We start from the raw sequence: 21,248 nt of genomic DNA, 5'->3' as shown, positions 1-21,248 counted from the left end.
TCTACATGTGCATGTGTATCCATACTTCGCAAATCACTAAAAAGTGCATGGGAAAGCGTACTTCCTATCGTGCCAGTTATTAGCGCTTCTTCCCGTTCAACTAGCGTATGGAGCACTGGAAGAACCACCAGTTAAGCAACCATGTGCGCTGTCCTCGCAGTCGCAAAAGGAGCGACTCGCATGAGACTGTAGTTCATACGTAGATTCCTCCCTTAATACGGATACCTGGAAATGATCGTTATAGCAGCTGACCAAACATAGTCGCCTCCTTGTTTCCCAGTATAGTGTTATTAAGTCTGAATTGCAGTTACTTAATTTTGCATATTCTTTTAAATGTTCTTTCCTCATGATCGAGCCAATCTTGTGACAAAGAACAGATTGTGGATACGACGTGATGGAGATCTCATTCAAGCAAGTGGTCAAAACAATGATGTCCAGTGGTCAAGCGGAGTGTGGCTGCTGCTTCTCTTCTTGGTCCATCGGGTACTACTGAATCGTCCGTGAGGTTTTCCTGATCCTTCCCTCACATGATTTGTTATCGGATCCTTTTAACTGTCCTCGAAATATGTTCTTAAGAGCGCGTTTCACTGCGAAATACAACACTTTACTTTTCCAATCTGTTAAATTTTCTACCCTTTTTGGTTAGAAAATCAGACATTTCATTTACATTTAAGACACAGTAAGACGGTATGCACTTAACTGCAATTGTCATATTCTCCTTTTTGTAGAAATTTATACTTCTTGGACTTCTTTAACTTTCACGGTTTTTGGACGTTGTATTTTGATAAATGTTGATATTAAACTTCCTGGCAGAGCGCGAGTCGTGCTTCGGTAGCTCAGTTGGTAGAGCACTTGCCCGCGAAAGGCAAAGGTCCCGAGTTCGAATCTCGGTCGGGCACACAGTTTTAATCTGCCAGGAAGTTTCATATCAGCGCACACTCCGCTGCAGAGTGAAAATCTCATTCTGGAAACATCCCCCAGGCTGTGGCTAAGCCATGTCTCCGCAATATCCTTTCTTTCAGGAGTGCTAGTTCTGCAAGGTTCGCAGGAGAGCTTCTGTAAAGTTTGGAAGGTAGGAGACGAGATACTGGCAGAAGTAAAGCTGTGAGACCGGGCGTGAGTCGTGCTTCGGTAGCTCAGTTGGTAGAGCACTTGCCCGCGAAAGGCAAAGGTCCCGAGTTCGAGTCTCGGTCGGGCGCACAGTTTTAATCTGCCAGGAAGTTTCATATCAGCGCATACTCCGCTGCAGAGAGAAAATCTCATTCTGGAAACATCCCCCAGTCTGTGGCTAAGCCATGTCTCCGCAATATCCTTTCTTTCAGGAGTGCTAGTTCTGCAAGGTTCGCAGGAGAGCTTCTGTAAAGTTTGGAAGGTAGGAGACGAGATACTGGCAGAAGTAAAGCTGTGAGACCGGGCGTGAGTCGTGCTTCGGTAGCTCAGTTGGTAGAGCACTTGCCCGCGAAAGGCAAAGGTCCCGAGTTCGAATCTCGGTCGGGCACACAGTTTTAATCTGCCAGGAAGTTTCATATCAGCGCACACTCCGCTGCAGAGTGAAAATCTCATTCTGGAATGTTGATATTGTTGCTATGGAATTACAAAATGTGAATGCTTTGTCGAATGTGTGTAAAGGATTGCTTAGTTGATTTGTTACAATTCTGATGGCTTCAGCTTCACTTCCAAAATTTGAATGGAGCGGTAAGTAAGTTATGGTGGATAACTGGGAACTGTCTTCTAGCGTCTGACAATTCGTGTTTATTTCGTAATTTCCATGACGTTCTCCCGTACATTAAAAAAAAAAAACCTGTGATCATTCGAGCCGCCCTTCTTTGTATACTTTCAATATACATTAGTCATATTTGACACGGGCTCCGTGCATTTGAGAACTATACTGGCCTCGATCGCTCAAGTGTATGGAATGACGTATTTGTTCGTACCAACTGTCAGGCTATGGAGACACGTGAGGACATAATGATATCGCTAATAAGCAGAAACCCTTGTCACCATCTGTCTAATAGTGTGAAAGCCCCCTTTGGAATGCAAAACGCTAGTGGTTCTGCGCGGTACTGTTTTTACCATCCCTTGGCAGGTTTCTAGCGGTATGTGGCATCAGTGTCTACACACAGGCGGTCAGCTTGTCGGCGCGTTGGGGGCACCCGACATCGTCGCTGATCTGTTCCGTTGGATTCAGATTACTCGAATTTCGTTACGAAAAGCGAGTTCACTACCACGCCGCTCAACCCACTGTAGTATGATTCTGGCATTGTGATAAGGACAATTATCCCGCCGGAAGATGCCATCGCGCCCGCACCTCATGGTCGTGCGGTAGCGTTCTCGCTTCCCACGCCCGGGTTCCCGGGTTCGATTCCCGGCGGGGTCAGGGATTTTCTCTGCCTCATGATGGCTGGGTGTTGTGTGATGTCCTTAGGTTAGTTAGGTTTAAGTAGTTCTAAGTTCTAGGGGACTTATGACCACAGCAGTTGAGTCCCATAGTGCTCAGAGCCATTTGAACCATTTTTTGATGCCATCGCCGTCGGGCAACACAAGCAGCAAGAAGTGATGTAGGCCGTACGCAATAATGTACACACAGTCTACACCTGTTGTCTTCGATTACTGCCCCACAGAAGCCAAGGTGAGTAGCCGCCATCGGCCTCCATCCGTGGCATGATACATGCTGGGAGCAGCCGTGCGGTTGGACGACGACGTATCTGGCTACGATCATTGACCTGGTGTAGCAAGGAACGCGATTCATCCGATCACGCGACAAGTTTCCACTGGTCCACGCCTAACTCGGTGATCCTATGACCACTACAATCGTAACTGACGATGTCATCGGGTGAATGTTGCGATCGCCTGCTACGGAGCCCTACCTTCAACAATGATGTGCTTCGAAACACTTTGGACCTGCAGCCCCACACTGTACCCTGCCTTGAGATCTGTCATATATAGCCGACTATCCTGCTTTATACTGAAAGTTTCCTTCAAAAATTCTTTTCGTTTGATCTGGAACTGGTACCGACTTGGTTGGTTAGCTGTAACTTTGTTTAGCTTTGGGTGACTTTGTGCGTTTCCAATTACGAGAGAAACAAAATACGAGAGCTGTTCGGAACGTAAGGTCCGATCGGGCGCGAAATGAAAACCACCGTGAAAATAAAGAAACTTTTATTCGCAACAGTTTGCCACACCTTCCAGGTACCTCTTTAAATAGTCACAGCTCCGACTTAGACATCCATCGTGGCGTTCTACAAACTTTCCAGTATCCTGATCACAGAAAGCAGCCTCCTTTGCTGTCCGCCAGTTCTCTACGCCATTCGTTGCTTGTGCCAAAATGTTGTCTTCGTAGCCAGCGGTTCATGTGAGCAGAGACGAACAATGGGGGGGAGCCAAGTAAGGGCTGTATTGTTGGTGGTCAAAACCTTCCCAACGAAAACAATGCAGGAGCGTCTTCATTGCCCCTGCAGAATGCGGCTGAAAATTGTCTTGAAGAAACAAACACATGGCATTCATGTTATGTGGGCTGCATAGCTTCAGGCGAAATCTCTCACCAGTTCCACATACTTGTCGGGAAACTTTGTTTTAGGCATTTGTATGTGATCACTTCACGCTCTATACTGAAAGGAGCGACGTGAAGCGAGCGACAGGCACACTAAAGAGACTGCCCAACACACCTGTGCAAAGTTCCATCGGATTTTCGCAGTGGTTTCCGTTTCGCCCCTAATCGGACCTTACTTACGCCTCGTGTATCTTACTGCTAGAATATACCACGAACTTCGCCCTTCTGTCTAAAAGAATGTGCAAACTGATAACATCCTGAACTTTACTATTAATCTCTTTTATTAAACGAAGTGGTCCCTGATTTGTCTAAAAATGCTGTTCATGAAATGGTCCCTGTGCGCTCAGAATTTTCGTAGCAAGCTGTTCCTGAAATGAAATAAATCAAATGCTTGGAAACGTAATGCTTGCTGCTCTCTGCGCCAGCTGCAAAGTTCTAACTACAGTTGCTGAGAACTTAGTACAATGTTCCAGACACCAAGAAAACTGTTTTATGTACATCACTGAGTCAGACACTCCTTTAAAATAAAATGACTTTGACCGAGGATGTGGACAAAGCTATTACGTGAAATATTCCTTTAACAAACAGTTTTTAATCTATTTGATATACTATTAATTGTATGAAATTCATGTTACAACACTCATTAACATTGACGAAGTGTAACACTGATAACAAATTCTTACTCTCACAAATGTTACACAAATAATTGATAAACATAAAACATACCTTACAGTGAAAATTACACAATCTTTGATGAAAAAATCTGAAGTTCCGTGATTTGAATGTCTCATTCAACAATGATTATAAACTACGTGCGACTGCAATGCCACTAAACAAAAAAATTGTACCTTCATCTCTCTTCATACGCTTTTCTATCATTACATCTAATTTCATTGTAAATCATTAATCTAATCTTTCTCTCCTCTCTCACAATATCCAAACACAAATAATTTTACTTAAACAGTGGTGCACTTAACTTTACTTCTACTTTGCCACGAGTCCCCTGCTTGGCGTCAGTGTCACTACTGTCTAACGATAGAAGTCCGGCTTCCTCGCTACCAAGCACATCTTCCAGCGACACAGCTACTCTCATCAAAGACTGCGCTCGAATAATAAGCGATTCAGAATTGTCGCCTAACATTTGAGAGATTCAAAGTATGTACAAATTCCAGAAATGCAAATAGCAAACTCCCAATAGACGTGTTTCAACCGAGCGAGCAAATCTCCGGCCTTCATATTCTGTTATGAGACACGGACGTTCGACATCTTGTCTCCTGCTCGTTTTTCTTCCACCTTCAGATGCTCAGGCAGCAGCACGCAAACAACTGAGCGGCGTCGCCGATTACGAGGTGCGCGGCTGCACGTTCCCAGACGCCAAGTGTTTGGGATCGGCAGTAGGCCAGATTAAAGAAAGACATCGAAGCAATTCAGAGGTGAGCTGCTAGACTTGTTACCAGTAAGTTCCATTAACCCGAAAGTATTACAGAGATTTCGGGTTTTCAGTTAATATGAAAGGTGTTGTTGCCCTCACCTATGTACCCCCAGACTCAGAGTTGAAAAATTAAACGTTTTGGATGGTTTCGTTGTATAGGGGCTGGGATACGTAGTTGCCGCATTACAGGCCAAACACTGCTGAGTCTACAGTATACAATATGAATATACACATGAATCGAATGGTCCAAGGTTCCTATCACCCGGCAGTTGCGAATTTTGAATGAACAGACATTTATAAATAAAGACTGCAATTAAATAAAATCTGCAGGAGCTATTTTTAACGACGTTAAATCATGAGTAAGATAGAATGCCGTTTATTACTACAAAAAACTTATTGGTGTCTATGGTCCTGCAGCTGAATAAAATATAAGTTGAATAACAGGGAAACAATAGATTCCTACTTCACGTAATTAGTTATGGGCAACAACATAGCTTGTGAGATATTCACTTCTAAACGCATACTACGTCTTTACTGCAGAAGTCACGGAAACCTACCTAACAAGTGCACAAGTAGGCACTACTAAATATTTCTATCTCCCGCGACCACTCACAAACTGCTCCACTGTCCAAGTCCTTCCCGCGACCGTGCATCCATCGCGCCTGTACAGGACCCTCTCCCATGTCCTCTCCCATACTGTCCCTCACGTCGCACTGTCCAGAACCCTCTCTGGTGCCCTGTGTCACTGTTCCTCGCACCGCACTGTTCAGAACTCCTTGTCCTCTGCCAAAATGATTCTCCTCCCCCAACTCCATACAGTCCCTCACGTGCCCTTTTTGGAATGATCGCTGTGATTGGCTAGAGCGCTCCCGCCCCATCTCCAATCCAACGCACACTCACAAAAATAATGAAACACATTCAAAATACCGGTTTTTCATTCAAACAACATGAAATTAAATAAATAGTCCTATGGCTGGACCATAAACATGCTCTATCACACATTATTAAATACATAAACAAATTAAATAAATATATACCAAAGGAATAGAACAGCAGTAAACCAGTAGCCTAATGTCTCTGTGCTTTCTAAAACACAGTAAATAATTGACCAATTTCTTCTTGAATAGTATATATAGGATATAAACAAAGACATAGATGAATAAATATATTTATAAGCATGCACCTACCATTTTTGCGTGCAACTGTGGAGTACTTATGGTCTGACGCGATCGATAGTAATCGATCACTTTGACCTCCAATAACTCATGCACTATTCAAGTTTCATGCTTGTAATTTATACCAATTTAGGTTTATACTCATAGCTTTCTAAAGACATGTCGATCGACAAAATCGGATAAGCTGTTTAGATTTAGGAAATTGAATAATTTATCGTCGGATACTAAACTTTAAAATAATAAAGATATTGAAAATCTGACTACACCATCAAAATCGTCGTGCAAATAATGGTAATGTACATGTTTCTTTATGTTGTATCATGATTCATCTGGCTACTATTAATTTCTATATGAATTGTGAAATGTCTGCCATTAAGGTTCCACAGAGTCCGCCATCTTTGGCACTCCCGGCGTGTCTCCTTCATCGACACAGCGTCACCATGGAATTCCCAGCCACGCAGTCTGGCCTGGACCCTGGCTAACATTCGGCACCACACGGCCACCGATGAGCCGCCGCCCGCCGAGAGGCCCCAGCGTGGCCACACCAACTCTGAGCTTACAATATTTTCGAGGGCGCCCGTTATCTCACATGCTTCTACATCTACATCTACATCTACATCTCCAGTTTGTCTGACGAACCGGTTTCAGGCTCTGTCTCAGGCTGATACTGATCTTAGGCCTGGCATGGCTGCTTGTCCTGTTCCAGAGGTTGCCCCACAGTCTGCAAGATCTGGGCGGTCGCAGAGGGTGGGCTTACTGGTAGTTGGGAGCTCCAACGTCAGGCGCGTAATGGGGCCCCTTAGGGAAATGGCAGCAAGAGAGGGGAAGAAAACCAATGTGCACTCCGTGTGCATACCGGGGGGAATCATTCCAGATGTGGAAAGGGTCCTTCCGGATGCCATGAAGGGTACAGGGTGCACCCATCTGCAGGTGGTGGCTCATGTCGGCACCAATGATGTGTGTCGCTATGGATCTCGCTAGCGGGATGAAAGCAGAGCTCACCATCTGCAGCATCGTCGACAGGACTGACTGCGGACCTTTGGTACAGAGCCGAGTGGAGGGTCTGAATCAGAGGCTGAGACGGTTCTGCGACCATGTGGGCTGCAGATTCCTCGACTTGCGCCATAGGGTGGTGGGGTTTCGGGTTCCGCTGGATAGGTCAGGAGTCCACTACACGCAACAAGCGGCTACACGGGTAGCAGGGGTTGTGTGGCGTGGGCTGGGCGGTTTTTTAGGTTAGATGGCCTTGGGCAAGTACAGAAAGGGCAACAGCCTCAACGGGTGCAGGGCAAAGTCAGGACATGCGGGGACCAAGCAGCAATCGGTATTGTAATTGTAAACTGTCGAAGCTGCGTTGGTAAAGTACCGGAACTTCAAGCGCTGATAGAAAGCACCGAAGCCGAAATCGTTATAGGTACAGAAAGCTGGTTGAAGCCAGAGATAAATTCTGCCGTAATTTTTACAAAGGTACAGACGGTGTTTAGAAAGGATAGATTGCATGCAACCGGTGGCGGAGTGTTCGTCGCTGTTAGTAGTAGTTTTTCCTGTAGTGAAATAGAAGTGGATAGTTCCTGTGAATTATTATGGGTGGAGGTTACACTCAACAACCGAGCCAGGTTAATAATTGGCTCCTTTTACCGACCTCCCGACTCAGCAGCATTAGTGGCAGAACAACTGAGAGAAAATTTGGAATACATTTCACATAAATTTTCTCAGCATGTTATAGTCTTAGGTGGAGATTTCAATTTACCAGATATAGACTGGGACACTCAGATGTTTAGGACGGGTGGTAGGGACAGAGCATCGAGTGACATTATACTGAGTGCACTATCCGAAAATTACCTCGAGCAATTAAACAGAGAACCGACTCGTGGAGATAACATCTTGGACCTACTGATAACAAACAGACCCGAACTTTTCGACTCTGTATGTACAGAACAGGGAATCAGTGATCATAAGGCCGTTGCAGCATCCCTGAATATGGAAGTTAGTAGGAATATAAAAAAAGGGAGGAAGGTTTATCTGTTTAGCAAGAGTAATAGAAGGCAGATTTCAGACTACCGAACAGATCAAAACGAAAATTTCTGTTCCGACACTGACAATGTTGAGTATTTATGGAAAAAGTTAAAGGCAATCGTAAAATGCGTTATAGACAAGTACGTGCCGAGTAAAACTGTGGGGGACGGGAAAAACCCAACGTGGTACAACAACAAAGTTAGGAAACTACTGCGAAAGCAAAGAGAGCTTCACTCTAAGTTTAAACGCAGCCAAAACCTCTCAGACAAACAGAACCTAAACGATGTCAAAGTTAGCGTAAGGAGGGCTATGCGTGAAGCGTTCAGTGAATTCGAAAGTAAAATTCTATATACCGACTTGACAGAAAATCCTAGGAAGTTCTGGTCTTACGTTAAATCAGTAAGTGGCTCGAAACAGCATATCCAGACACTCCGGGATGATGATGGAATTGAAACAGAGGATGACACGCGTAAAGCTGAAATACTAAACACCTTTTTCCAAAGCTGTTTCACAGAGGAAGACCGCACTGCAGTTCCTTCTCTAAATCCTCGCACAAACGAAAAAATGGCTGACATCGAAATAAGTGTCCAAGGAATAGAAAAGCAACTGGAATCACTCAACAGAGGAAAGTCCACTGGACCTGACGGGATACCAATTCGATTCTACACAGAGTACGCGAAAGAACTTGCCCCCCTTCTAACAGCCGTGTACCGCAAGTCTCTAGAGGAACGGAAGGTTCCAAATGATTGGAAAAGAGCACAGGTAGTCCCAGTCTTAAAGAAGGGTCGTCGAGCAGATGCGCAGAATTATAGACCTATATCTCTGACGTCGATCTGTTGTAGAATTTTAGAACATGTTTTTTGCTCGAGTATCATGTCGTTTTTGGAAACCCAGAATCTACTATGTAGGAATCAACATGGATTCCGGAAACAGCGATCGTGTGAGACACAACTCGCTTTATTTGTTCATGAGACCCAGAAAATATTAGATACCGGCTCCCAGGTAGATGCTATTTTTCTTGACTTCCGCAAGGCGTTCGATACAGTTCCACACTGTCGCCTGATAAACAAAGTAAGAGTCTACGGAATATCAGACCAGCTGTGTGGCTGGATTGAAGAGTTTTTAGCAAACAGAACACAGCATGTTGTTATCAATGGAGAGACGTCTACAGACGTTAAAGTAACCTCTGGCGTACCACAGGGGAGTGTTATGGGACCATTGCTTTTCACAATATATATAAAAGACCTAGTAGATAGTGTCGGAAGTCCCATGCGGCTTTTCGTGGATGATGCTGTAGTATACAGAGAAGTTGCAGCATTAGAAAATTGTAGCGAAATGCAGGAAGATCTGCAGCGGATAGGCACTTGGTGCAGGGAGTGGCAACTGACCCTTAACATAGACAAATGTAATGTATTGCGAATACATAGAAAGAAGGATCCTTTATTGTATGATTATATGGACCTTGCCGTTGGTGGGAAGGCTTGCGTGCCTCAGCGATACAGATAGCCGTATCGTAGGTGCAAGAAGAATGGAGGGGTATCTGTTGAGAGGCCAGACAAACGTGTGGTTCCTGCAGAGGGGCAGCAGCCTTTTCAGTAGTTGCAAGGGCAACAGTCTGGATGATTGACTGATCTGGCCTTGTAACGATAACCAAAACGGCCTTGCTGTGCTGGTACTGCGAACGGCTGAAAGCAAGGGGAAACTACGGCCGTAATTTTTCCCGAGGGCATGCAGCTTTACTGTATGATTAAATGATGATGGCGTCCTCTTGGGTAAAATATTCCGGAGGTAAAATAGTCCCCCATTCGGATCTCCGGGCGGGGACTACTCAAGAGGATGTCGTTATCAGGAGAAAGAAAACTGGCGTTCTACGGATCGGAGCGTGGAATGTCAGATCCCTTAATCGGGCAGGTAGGTTAGAAAATTTAAAAAGGGAAATGGATAGCTTAAAGTTAGATATAGTGGGAATTAGTGAAGTTCGGTGGGAGGAGGAACAAGACTTCTGGTCAGGTGACTACAGGGTTATAAACACAAAGTCAAATAGGGGTAATGCAGGAGTAGGTTTAATAATGAATAGGAAAATAGGAATGCGGGTAAGCTACTACAAACAGCATAGTGAACGCATTATTGTGGCCAAGATAGATACGAAGCCCACACCTACTACAGTAGTACAAGTGTATATGCCAACTAGCTCTGCAGATGACGAAGAAATTGAAGAAATGGATGATGAAATAACAGAAATTATTCAGATAGTGAAGGGAGACGAAAATTTAATAGTCATGGGTGACTGGAATCCGAGTGTAGGAAAATGGAGAGAAGGAAACGTAGTAGGTGAATATGGATTGGGGCTAAGAAATGAAAGAGGAAGCCGTCTGGTAGAATTTTGCACAGAGCACAACTTAATCATAGCTAACACTTGGTTTAAGAATCATGATAGAAGGTTGTATACATGGAAGAACCCTGGAGATACTAAAAGGTATCAGATAGATTATACAATGGTAAGACAGAGATTTAGGAACCAGGTTTTAAATTGTAAGACATTTCCAGGGGCAGATGTGGACTCTGACCACAATCTATTGGTTATGACCTGTAGATTAAAACTGAAGAAACTGCAAAAAGGTGGGAATTTAAGGAGATGGGACCTGGATAAACTGAAAGAACCAGAAGTTATACAGAGTTTTAGGGAGAGCATAAGGGAACAATTGACAGGAATGGGGGAAAGAAATACAGTAGAAGAAGAATGGGTAGCTTTGAGGGATGAAGTAGTGAAGGCAGCAGAGGTTCAAGTAGGTAAAAAGACGAGGGCTAGTAGAAATCCTTGGGTAACAGAAGAAATATTGAATTTAATTGATGAAAGGAGAAAATATAAAAATGCAGTAAAGGAATACAAACGTCTCAAAAATGAGATCGACAGGAAGTGCAAAATGGCCAAGCAGGGATGGCTAGAGGACAAATGTAAGGATGTAGAGGCATATCTCACTAGGGGTAAGATAGATACTGCCTACAGGAAAATTAAAGAGACCTTTGTAGAGAAGAGAACCACTTGTATGAACATAAAGAGCTCAGATGGAAACCCAGTTCTAAGCAAAGAAGGGAAAGCAGAAAGGTGGAAGGAGTATATAGAGGGTCTATACAAGGGCGATGTACTTGAGGACAATATTATGGAAATGGAAGAGGATGTAGATGAAGATGAAATGGGAGATACGATACTGCGTGAAGAGTTTGACAGAGCACTGAAAGACCTGAGTCGAAACAAGGCCCTCGGAGTAGACAACATTCCATCGGAACTACTGACGGTCTTGGGAGAGCCAGTCCTGACAAAATTCTACCATCTGGTGAGCAAGATGTATGAAACAGGCGAAATACCCTCAGACTTCAAGAAGAATATAATAATTCCAATCCCAAAGAAAGCAGGTGTTGACAGATGTGAGAATTACCGAACAATGAGTTTAATATGCCACAGCTGCAAAATACTAACACTAATTCTTTACAGACCAATGGAAAAACTAGTAGAAGCCGACCTCGGGGAAGATCAGTTTGGATTCCGTAGAAATACTGGAACACGTGAGGCAATACTGACCTTACGACTTATCTTTGAAGAAAGATTAAGGAAAGGCAAACCTACGTTTCTAGCATTTGTAGACTTAGAGAAAGCTTTTGACAATGTTGACTGGAATACTCTCTTTCAAATTCTAAAGGTGGCAGGGGTAAAATACAGGGCGCGAAAGGCTATTTACAATTTGTACAGAAACCAGATGGCAGTTATAAGAGTCGAGGAACATGAAAGGGAAGCAGTGGTTGGGAAGGGAGTAAGACAGGGTTGTAGCCTCTCCCCGATGTTATTCAATCTGTATATTGAGCAAGCAGTAAAGGAAACAAAAGAAAAATTCGGAGTAGGTATTAAAATCCATGGAGAAGAAATAAAAACTTTGAGGTTCGCCGATGACATTGTAATTCTGTCAGAGACAGCAAAGGACTTGGAAGAGCAGTTGAACGGAGTGGATGGTGTCTTGAAGGGCAGATATAAGATGAACATCAACAAAAGCAAAACGAGGATAATGGAATGTAGTCGAATTAAGTCGGGTGATGTTGAGGGAATTAGATAAGGAAATGAGACACATAAAGCAGTAGAGGAGTTTTGCTATTTGGAGAGCAAAATAACCGATGATGGTCGGAGTAGAGAGGATATAAAATGTAGACTGGCAATGGCAAGGAAAGCGTTTCTGAAGAAGAGAAATTTGTTAACATCGAGTATAGATTTAAGTGCCAGGAAGTCATTTCTGAAAGTATTTGTATGGAGTGTAGCCATGTATGGAAGTGAAACATGGAGGGTAAATAGTTTGGACAAGAAGAGAATAGAAGCTTTCGAAATGTGGTGCTACAGAAGAATGCTGAAGATTAGATGGGTAGATCACATAACTAATGAGGAGGTACTGAATAGGATTGGGGAGAAGAGGAGTTTGTGGCACAACTTGACCAGAAAAAGGGATCGGTTGGTAGCACATGTTCTGTGGCATCAAGGGATCACCAATTTAGTATTGGAGGGCTGCGTGGAGGGTAAAAATCGTAGGGGGAGACCAAGAGATGAATACACGAAGCAGATTCAGAAGGATGTAGGTTGCAGTAGGTACTGGGAGATGAAGAAGCTTGCACAGGATAGAGTAGCATGGAGAGCTGCATCAAACCAGTCTCAGGACTAAAGACCACAACAACAAACATATGATAGCGGAACAAACACTGGTAGCAGTTACTTCTGTAAAATATCTGGGAGTATGCGTGCGGAACGATTTGAAGTGGAATGATCATATGAAATTAATTTTGGTAAGGCGTGTACCAGGTTGAGATTCATTGGGAGAGTGCTTAGAAAATGTAGTCCATCAACAAAGGAGGTGGCTTACAAAACACTCGTTCGACCTATACTTGAGTATTACTCATCAGTGTGGGATCCGTACCAGATCGGGTTGACGAAGGAGATAGAGAAGATCGAAAGAAGAGCGGCGCGTTTCGTCACAGGGTTATTTGGTGAGCGTGATAGCGTTACGGAGATGTTTAACAAACTCAAGTGGCAGACTCTGCAAGAGAGGCGCTTTGCATCGCGGAGTAGCTTGCTGTCCAGGTTTCGAGAGGGTGCGTTTCTGGATGAGGTATCGAATATATTGCTTCCCCCTACTTATACCTCCCAAGGAGATCACGAATGTAAAATTAGAGAGATTAGAGCGCGCACGGACGCTTTCAGACAGTCGTTCTTCCCGCGAACCATACGCGACTGGAACAGGAAAGGGAGGTAATGACAGTGGCACGTAAAGTGCCCTCCGCCACACACCGTTGGGTGGCTTGCGGAGTATAAATGTAGATGTAGATGTAGATGTAGGATTAACATTCTGTCGCCCTGAGTACTCAGCTACCGGGGCTGGACCTTGACAAGCTGAAACATTTATTATTACTTTTTTGTTATGGCAAACCGACAGCTGACAAGGAGAAAAGCCACGTGGGACAACACGCTCCGACGGAAGACAAAAGTAAATGGCCGATCTCCTACGGAGCCTCACGGAAAACGATCTACAGGGGGGAAAGTTGTCGTTTCTGGTTTTATTTTGTTGGTGGCTGCCCCTAACTGGACATGCTTTTTGTGTACAAAAACGTGCAGCATCATCAAGAACTAGCACACAATAAGCTACTTCTCGACCATCAGTAGGTTGTTCAACTGTAATGAAAATCGTAAAAGGACAGATTGACTTCAGGCTCGCAAAAATCAAGCACACGGTGATTCGATAGAACAAAGAAAGTTCCCTAGCAATGTAGACTGTCCCGCTTTACTTTCTGTCTCAGCTTTTGAAGTCTTTATATGAAATTCCATAACAGTCATGTTATATGTTGTTCACTCTACATCTACACCTACACACCAACCACCATTTGGTACGTGTTGAAGGGGATGTTGTACCACTACTAGTCACTTCCTTTCCTGTTCCACTTGCAAAAAGAGCGAGGAAAAAACGACCATGTGTCTCTGTACAAGACCTAATTCCTCTTACCCTATTTTCGTGGTCCTTACGTGAAATGCTCGTGGGCGGCAGTAGGATCTTTCTACAGTCAGCTCCAAATACCAGTTCTCAAACTCCTCTCAACCGCGTTCGTCGAAAACAAAGTCGGCTCCTCTCCACAAATTCCTGTTTGAGCTCCTGAAGCATGTGAGAGAACGGGCGCCCTCGAAAATATTGTAAGCTCAGAGTTGGTGTGGCCACGCTGGGGCCTCTCGGCGGGCGGCGGCTCATCGGTGGCCGTGTGGTGCCGAATGTTAGCCAGGGTCCAGGCCAGACTGCGTGGCTATAGGCCCGAGTTCAATTCCCGGCTGGATCGGAGATTTTCTTCATTCAGGGACTGGGTGTTGTGTTGTCCTAATCATCAACATTTCATCCCCATCGACGCACATGTCACCGAAGTGGCGTCAAATCGAAAGACTTGCACCCGGCGAACGGCCTACCCAACGGGAGGCCCTAATCACACGACATTTACATTTTAGTTTGTCAAGAACCTCTGCGTTGGTAGCGAGTGATAATGCGCAGAACCTACTTGCACTGTCTCACCTCTTTTGGCGTACAAATCGTTGAAAGAAGCGAGGAAACGAAAATTCACTAATTTAGAACAAAAAATTCTGGCTTGAAATGTCACTGAAAGCAGACACGTTTTCTGGACTGTCCGACTGCATGTTTGTCGTGTGATCGAAGTCGAAGTATTGCGAACCAAACGTTTACCGGTGAGTTGTAATTTTACGTTTCGACTATCTTATTTACGTCGTTGCCAAATACGATTCCTGCTCGAGATCCATGCGTTAGCTTTCGTGAGATATTATAAGGGCGAGGATGAGTCAGTGGTGACAAAGAAGAGAATGACCTATTGTTATCAAAGATTTCATTCGCCTCACATGCGAGACGAGATGCAATCGTTCTAATGACTAAAATATGTAGTTGTAATCAAATTCGTTAGTATAATACAGTATATTCAGATCGTTGAATTCAATACTGAACATAGCATAGGTAATACACAGAGAACGAAAGGTCATCTATGAGTGGTAGGGACACAAAACTGCAGTTGTGAGGGTCTGAGGGTAAGGAAGGGAGTCAGTGATGTAGAAATGAGTGTGATAGGATCGTAGACTATCTCAACATTAAGTAAGCGGTAAAGAGGCTAAAGAGAATGTTGGAAAAGCAATTTAAGTAAAAACGTTGACGTCTGCTGATGACATTGTAATTCTGAGTGGACTTCATGGGACTTGGAAGATCAGATGAACGGAATGGAAAATGTCTTGAAGAGTTGAATGTGTATAACCGAACGTAGTCGAACTAAATCAGGCAACGCTAAGAGTGTTAGAGTAGGAAATGAGACACTAGAAGTAGCAGATAAGTTTTAGCATTTGAGCAGTAAAACAACCAAAGTAGAAAGATGTAAAAGCAGACTGGCAGTAGCAGCAAAACGTTTTCGAGAAACAGAAATTTGTTAATATGCAATATAAAGTCAAGTGTCAGGCAATCTTCCCTGGAGGTATTTGTCTGGAATGTTATCTTGTACGAAAGTGAGTAGTGGACGATAAACAGTTAGTACAACAAAAAAATACAAGCTTTTGAAACATGCTGCAACAGGAGAAGGTTGAGCGTTAGGTGAGTATGTCTCCTAGATGGGAGGTACTGAAACAGATCTGGAGAGAAAAGAAGTTTTTGCCACAACTTGACTACAATAATGAGTCGGCCGATAGGACATATCCCGAGCCGTGAAGGAATGAGTGTGGTAAGTGGAAGGGTAGGTGTGAGGGGACTGTAGAGGGGATCAAAGCTCGAATACAGTAAGCAGATTCAAGTGGATGTAGGATGCAGTTGTTACGTAGCCTTGGAGAGACTTACACTGGATAAACTGGAGTGGGAAGCTGCGTGATACCAATATTTGGACAACAAAAACAGTCAGTTCAGGAAATCACACATTTCAAGAAGAAAAATGCTATGACTTTTACTACCATATATTGTGTAAATAGACGAAACAGCAACTGACATGTAATAATAGGTTCTGAGAATGAAACAGGGTTATCAGTTTATCGATTTAATTAAAGTTAAGTTCTGTTAAGAAATAGACAGCTTTGCTAAAAATTTTATATCTCCGTCTGAAATGTCGAATTTAGAGAAAATACTCATTAGTTCACATTTTAGATTAAACGGGAGTACTTTAGTCCAGTTCGCCACCTCAAAATGTCAACTATAATGTTTCATAATATTTAATGAAATCCGTAGTTCGTAAATAGAAACAATTACTTATCTCCTAGGTTATATCGACAGTTTTATGTACCCTTTCTGCCGATGATGCTATGGTCTACAGGAAAGTAGTATCACACGAAAGTCGTGTACAAATCAATGAGGATTTGCAGAAAATAAATGCGTGGAGTAATGACTGGCAGTTATCTTTCAATATTAGTAAGTATGACCTATTGCGTATAACAAGGCGAAAAGCCCCATTAATGCACGAGCACAAAATAAATGCCCAGTCTTTGGAAGCGGTAACATCAGTCAAGTATCTAGGTGTGACTATTCGAAATGATCTCAAATGGAATGATCAGATTACACAAGTAACGGACCAGGCGAACTCTAGATTGCGGTTTATTGGTAGAATCCTGAAGCGATGCAGTCCTTCAACAAATAAAATTGTTAGTTCGTCTAGTCTTAGAGTTTTGTTCATCTGTATGGGACCCTTACCAGTTGGATGTGATTCAAGAGATTGAGAAGGTCCAAAGAAGAGGGGCAAGACTCGTGACTGGTACATTTAGCCATCGCGAGAGCGTAACCTCATAGAAAGTTTGAAGTTGGGCACAATTGCAGACAGACGACGCGCTAAACGGAAGGGGCTGCTCACTAAATTCCAAAATCCGATCTTCGCCGAGGATGTAGAGCACATATTATTACCACCAACTTTCAAACCATGCAATGATCATCATTCAAAGATAAGGGAAATTAGAGCTCGTACTGAGGCGTTCAGACAGTCGTTTTTCTCTCGCGCGATTCACGAGTGGAACAGAGGGGGGTAAATATGACTTTGGCACGAGTTGCGTCCTCCGCCACACACCGCTTGGTGGCTAGCGGAGTATATATATAGATGCAGATGTAGAAAAAGTGAAGCTGCCAGAAAACATGAACGGATGTCAACTTAAATCATATAGTCGTACACACCATCGGACTGAGTGATTGATTGATTGACTTAGGAGGTTTATGAGACTAAACAGAGAGGTCATCAGTCCCCCATACCATCGGAAGGGATGTAGATGATTAGTAGAAGGGCCACCAGATGTATTAGTTTTCTTCATGCTGTAAGTAGGCTGTTTAGGTTTTCTTATTGGTAACGCCACGTAGCGCTCTGTATGAAAATCACTGGCTGTGCTGTGTGCAGTCTGTGGCTAGTTTGCATTGTTGTCTGCCATTGTAGTGTTGGGCAGCTGGATGTTAACAGCGCGTAGCGTTGCGCAGTTGGAGGTGAGCCGCCAGCAGTGGTGGATATGGGGAGAGCGATGGCGGAGTTTTGAAATTTGTAAGACTGGATGTCATGAACTGCTACATACATTATGACTTTTGAACACTATTGAGGTAAATACATTGTTTGTTCTCTATCAAAATCTTTCATTTGCTAACTATGCCTATTAGTAGTTAGTGCCTTCAGTAGTTTGAATCTTTTATTTAGCTGGCAGTAGTGGCGCTCGCTGTATTGCAGTACTTCGAGTAACCAAGATTTTTGTGAGGTAAGTGATTTGTGAAACGTATAGGTTAATGTTAGTCAGGGCCATTCTTTTGTAGGGATTTTTGAAAGTCAGATTGCGTTGCGCTAAAAATATATTGTGTGTCTGTTTAAGCACAGTCTTGTATAATTTTTCTAAGGGGACGTTTCATATGTCGACACTTAGCTGAGGATACCTCACTGGAATCTTCTGGTTTTTTTCTTGTAGTTTGTGTAATTAGTGTAGCTTTTGTTTATTGCTAGCGCGTAATTATAGAGAGAATATCCTTTGTAGTTGTAGTTTTTCATTGTAGTACAGTAAAACAGTTGTGGCATGCATGTAGATTTGCAGCAAGTATTTCGCAACTGCGCTTGCAATTAACGAGATATTATTTTCAGTGCTACGTTAATGTGTTCTCTTATTTTTGCTCTTCACATTGTGCTTCTGTGTTATCGTGTGAAATATTGTGACAATAATGGCGTGTGAAAAACGTAATACTAGGCTCCAAAGTAAACTGAGAAATGACAGTGAAGACGAAAGCAGTGTGTTAGCGCCACCGAGTAATGAATTAACTAATGTTCAAAGTAGTAATTTGGTAATTGTGCACAGGGAAATGGAGCAGGCTGCAATCAATGGTGTAGACAGTGAAACAATTAGTGAACAGGGAAGCATTATCGATCGATCGGTTGGCAACTGCTTGCCTCAGGAATCCGAAATGACAGGACACAATCTTGCAAATACTGTAGATTCAGGTTTTGCGTCCTCACCGTTTTCTCAAATAAGTCAAGACACATTTTCTGCTTTTCAAAATGCGAATATTGCCGGTTCAAATGCATTGCCGAATAGCACTGAGGAACATGTTTCAGACACCAGTGCATTGTTATTACAATTAATGCAACAAATGGGACAAAAGCTTCAAAAGTTAGACATAATGGAACAAAATCTTCAAAAGCTAGACACAATGGAACAAAATCTTCAAAAGTTAGACACAATGGAACGAAATCAGAGACAAACACAGCAAAAGCTTCAAAAGTTAGACACAATGGAACAATATCAGAGACAACACAGCAACAGTTACACACAATGGAACAAAATCAGAGACAAACACAGCAAAAGCTTCAAAAGTTAGACACCACACTTGAACAAACACGTGAAGATTTAACTACTGAGTTACATGACATTGAATCGAAATGTCAAAAAGTCTGTAATGACGTAATAACACAGATTTGTGAGCATTTTTAACCTATTTTTTCGCGTCATGAAAATGCATTACAGAATCACGAAGCAGCCATAAAAGAACTGCAAACTATTGTTCATGAAAATCATGAGACCTTGCAATCTAAAATTGACTCAGTTGCATCTACCGATTCGGTTACGCAACTTGCAAAAACTCAAGAAAACTTAAAGGACACAGTAGATACTCTGAAAATTGGTTCAGAAAGACACATGGAGGAAATTAGTTCATTATCAGAGAAAGTAGTTGAACTCACGCATCAGCTAAATAATTTATTTACGAAGGTAGATGATAAGCTGAATGACACAAAACCGGTAGTCTTTAATGACACAGAAGGGTGCGAACAAATTAGGAAATTCAAACAAAATCAGAATCAAATTAATACGCAACACCAAAGAGAAATCCGGGAAGTACAAGATCAGTTGACACAGGTAATACAGGAATTACATATTTTAGAGGCCACTCGCGCTCCAATACGGGAAGAGGGACATAGAAATACGGAACAGCCACAAAATAATAATACAGGGCACTTCGGAAATTATGAAAGAAATTGGCAAGGTACACCGAATTTTGAGATTAGAACCGCCGAAACGACGTAACAATGACCGACATCCGACTCGCCGACATGATGATTTTGACTATAAGCTGTTTACTACTACACGTAAATTCAAAATATTTAAGAATTCTGGCAACGACATTCATCCACAAGCGTGGCTTCATCAATTCTCTCATTGTTTTCCTCCCAACTGGTCATTAGAACACAGATTAGAATTTATGTGTGGCTACTTAGAGAATGAACCAGCTGTAAGAATGCGATCGGTCATTCACGATTGCCACAGTGAAGGAGAGTTTTACCATGCCTTCCTCTCAGCATATTGGTCTCAAGCCACACAAGACCGAGTAAAACATTGCATCATAATGATGAAACATTTCGAACAATCTGAATTTTCCAGTCTTGTGAAATATTTTGAAGACATGTTGCACAAGAATCAGTATCTGTCAAACCCATACAGCCCCTCAGAACTCATCCGCATTTTCTTAATCAAATTGCCTGAACATTTACGACATATCATTTTGGCAGGACGTTGCAAAGACAACATTGAAGCTTTTCAGGGACTCTTACAAGAATTATAAATTGACACTGACAATCGTGGAACGCGAAAACAGGAACACAACAATTATATGTCACATCCGTCACAATTCCGCGATCAAAGAAATAATACACGACAAGGCTATTCTTACAACGTAAATCGTGACCAAAACAGACACCACCCGTATGACAACCGTTGGCAGAGTAAAAGTAGTTACAGATAAAGTTCGCATTTCCGTAGTAATGAATATGACAGAGACAATAGTAGAAACAGACAATATGGTAACCAGAACTATTACACTCCTGGAAATGGAAAAAAGAACACATTGACACCGGTGTGTCAGACCCACCATACTTGCTCCGGACACTGCGAGAGGGCTGTACAAGCAATGATCACACGCACGGCACAGCGGACACACCAGGAACCGCGGTGTTGGCCGTCGAATGGCGCTAGCTGCGCAGCATTTGTGCACCGCCGCCGTCAGTGTCATCCAGTTTGCCGTGGCATACGGAGCTCCATCGCAGTCTTTAACACTGGTAGCATGCCGCGACAGCGTGGACGTGAACCGTATGTGCAGATGACGGACTTTGAGCGAGGGCGTATAGTGGGCATGCGGGAGGCCGGGTGGACGTACCGCCGAATTGCTCAACACGTGGGGCGTGAGGTCTCCACAGTACATCGATGTTGTCGCCAGTGGTCGGCGGAAGGTGCACGTGCCCGTCGACCTGGGACCGGACCGCAGCGACGCACGGATGCACGCCAAGACCGTAGGATCCTACGCAGTACCGTAGGGGACCACACCGCCACTTCCCAGCAAATTAGGGACACTGTTGCTCCTGGGGTATCGGCGAGGACCATTCGCAACCGTCTCCATGAAGCTGGGCTACGGTCCCGCACACCGTTACGCCGTCTTCCGCTCACGCCCCAACATCGTGCAGCCCGCCTCCAGTGGTGTCGCGACAGGCGTGAATGGAGGGGCGAATGGAGACGTGTCGTCTTCAGCGA

The 21,248-nt window shown here is 43.5% G+C and overlaps 1 non-coding gene across 1 annotated transcript; it reads left to right on the top strand.

The window, feature by feature from the left end:
- Positions 1-1,125: 1,125 nt before the first annotated feature.
- Trnas-cga (transfer RNA serine (anticodon CGA)) lies at positions 1,126-1,200 on the top strand. Its single transcript has one exon. It is a non-coding gene; the product is annotated as a tRNA-Ser (tRNA).
- Positions 1,201-21,248: the final 20,048 nt, after the last annotated feature.

The sequence above is a fragment of the Schistocerca nitens genome, chromosome 1 (genome assembly GCF_023898315.1).
Source record: "Schistocerca nitens isolate TAMUIC-IGC-003100 chromosome 1, iqSchNite1.1, whole genome shotgun sequence".
Classification (NCBI taxonomy): Eukaryota; Metazoa; Arthropoda; class Insecta; order Orthoptera; family Acrididae; genus Schistocerca; species Schistocerca nitens.
Note: the sequence above shows the minus strand (reverse complement) of the source record. Positions and strands in the feature narration are given on the sequence as shown.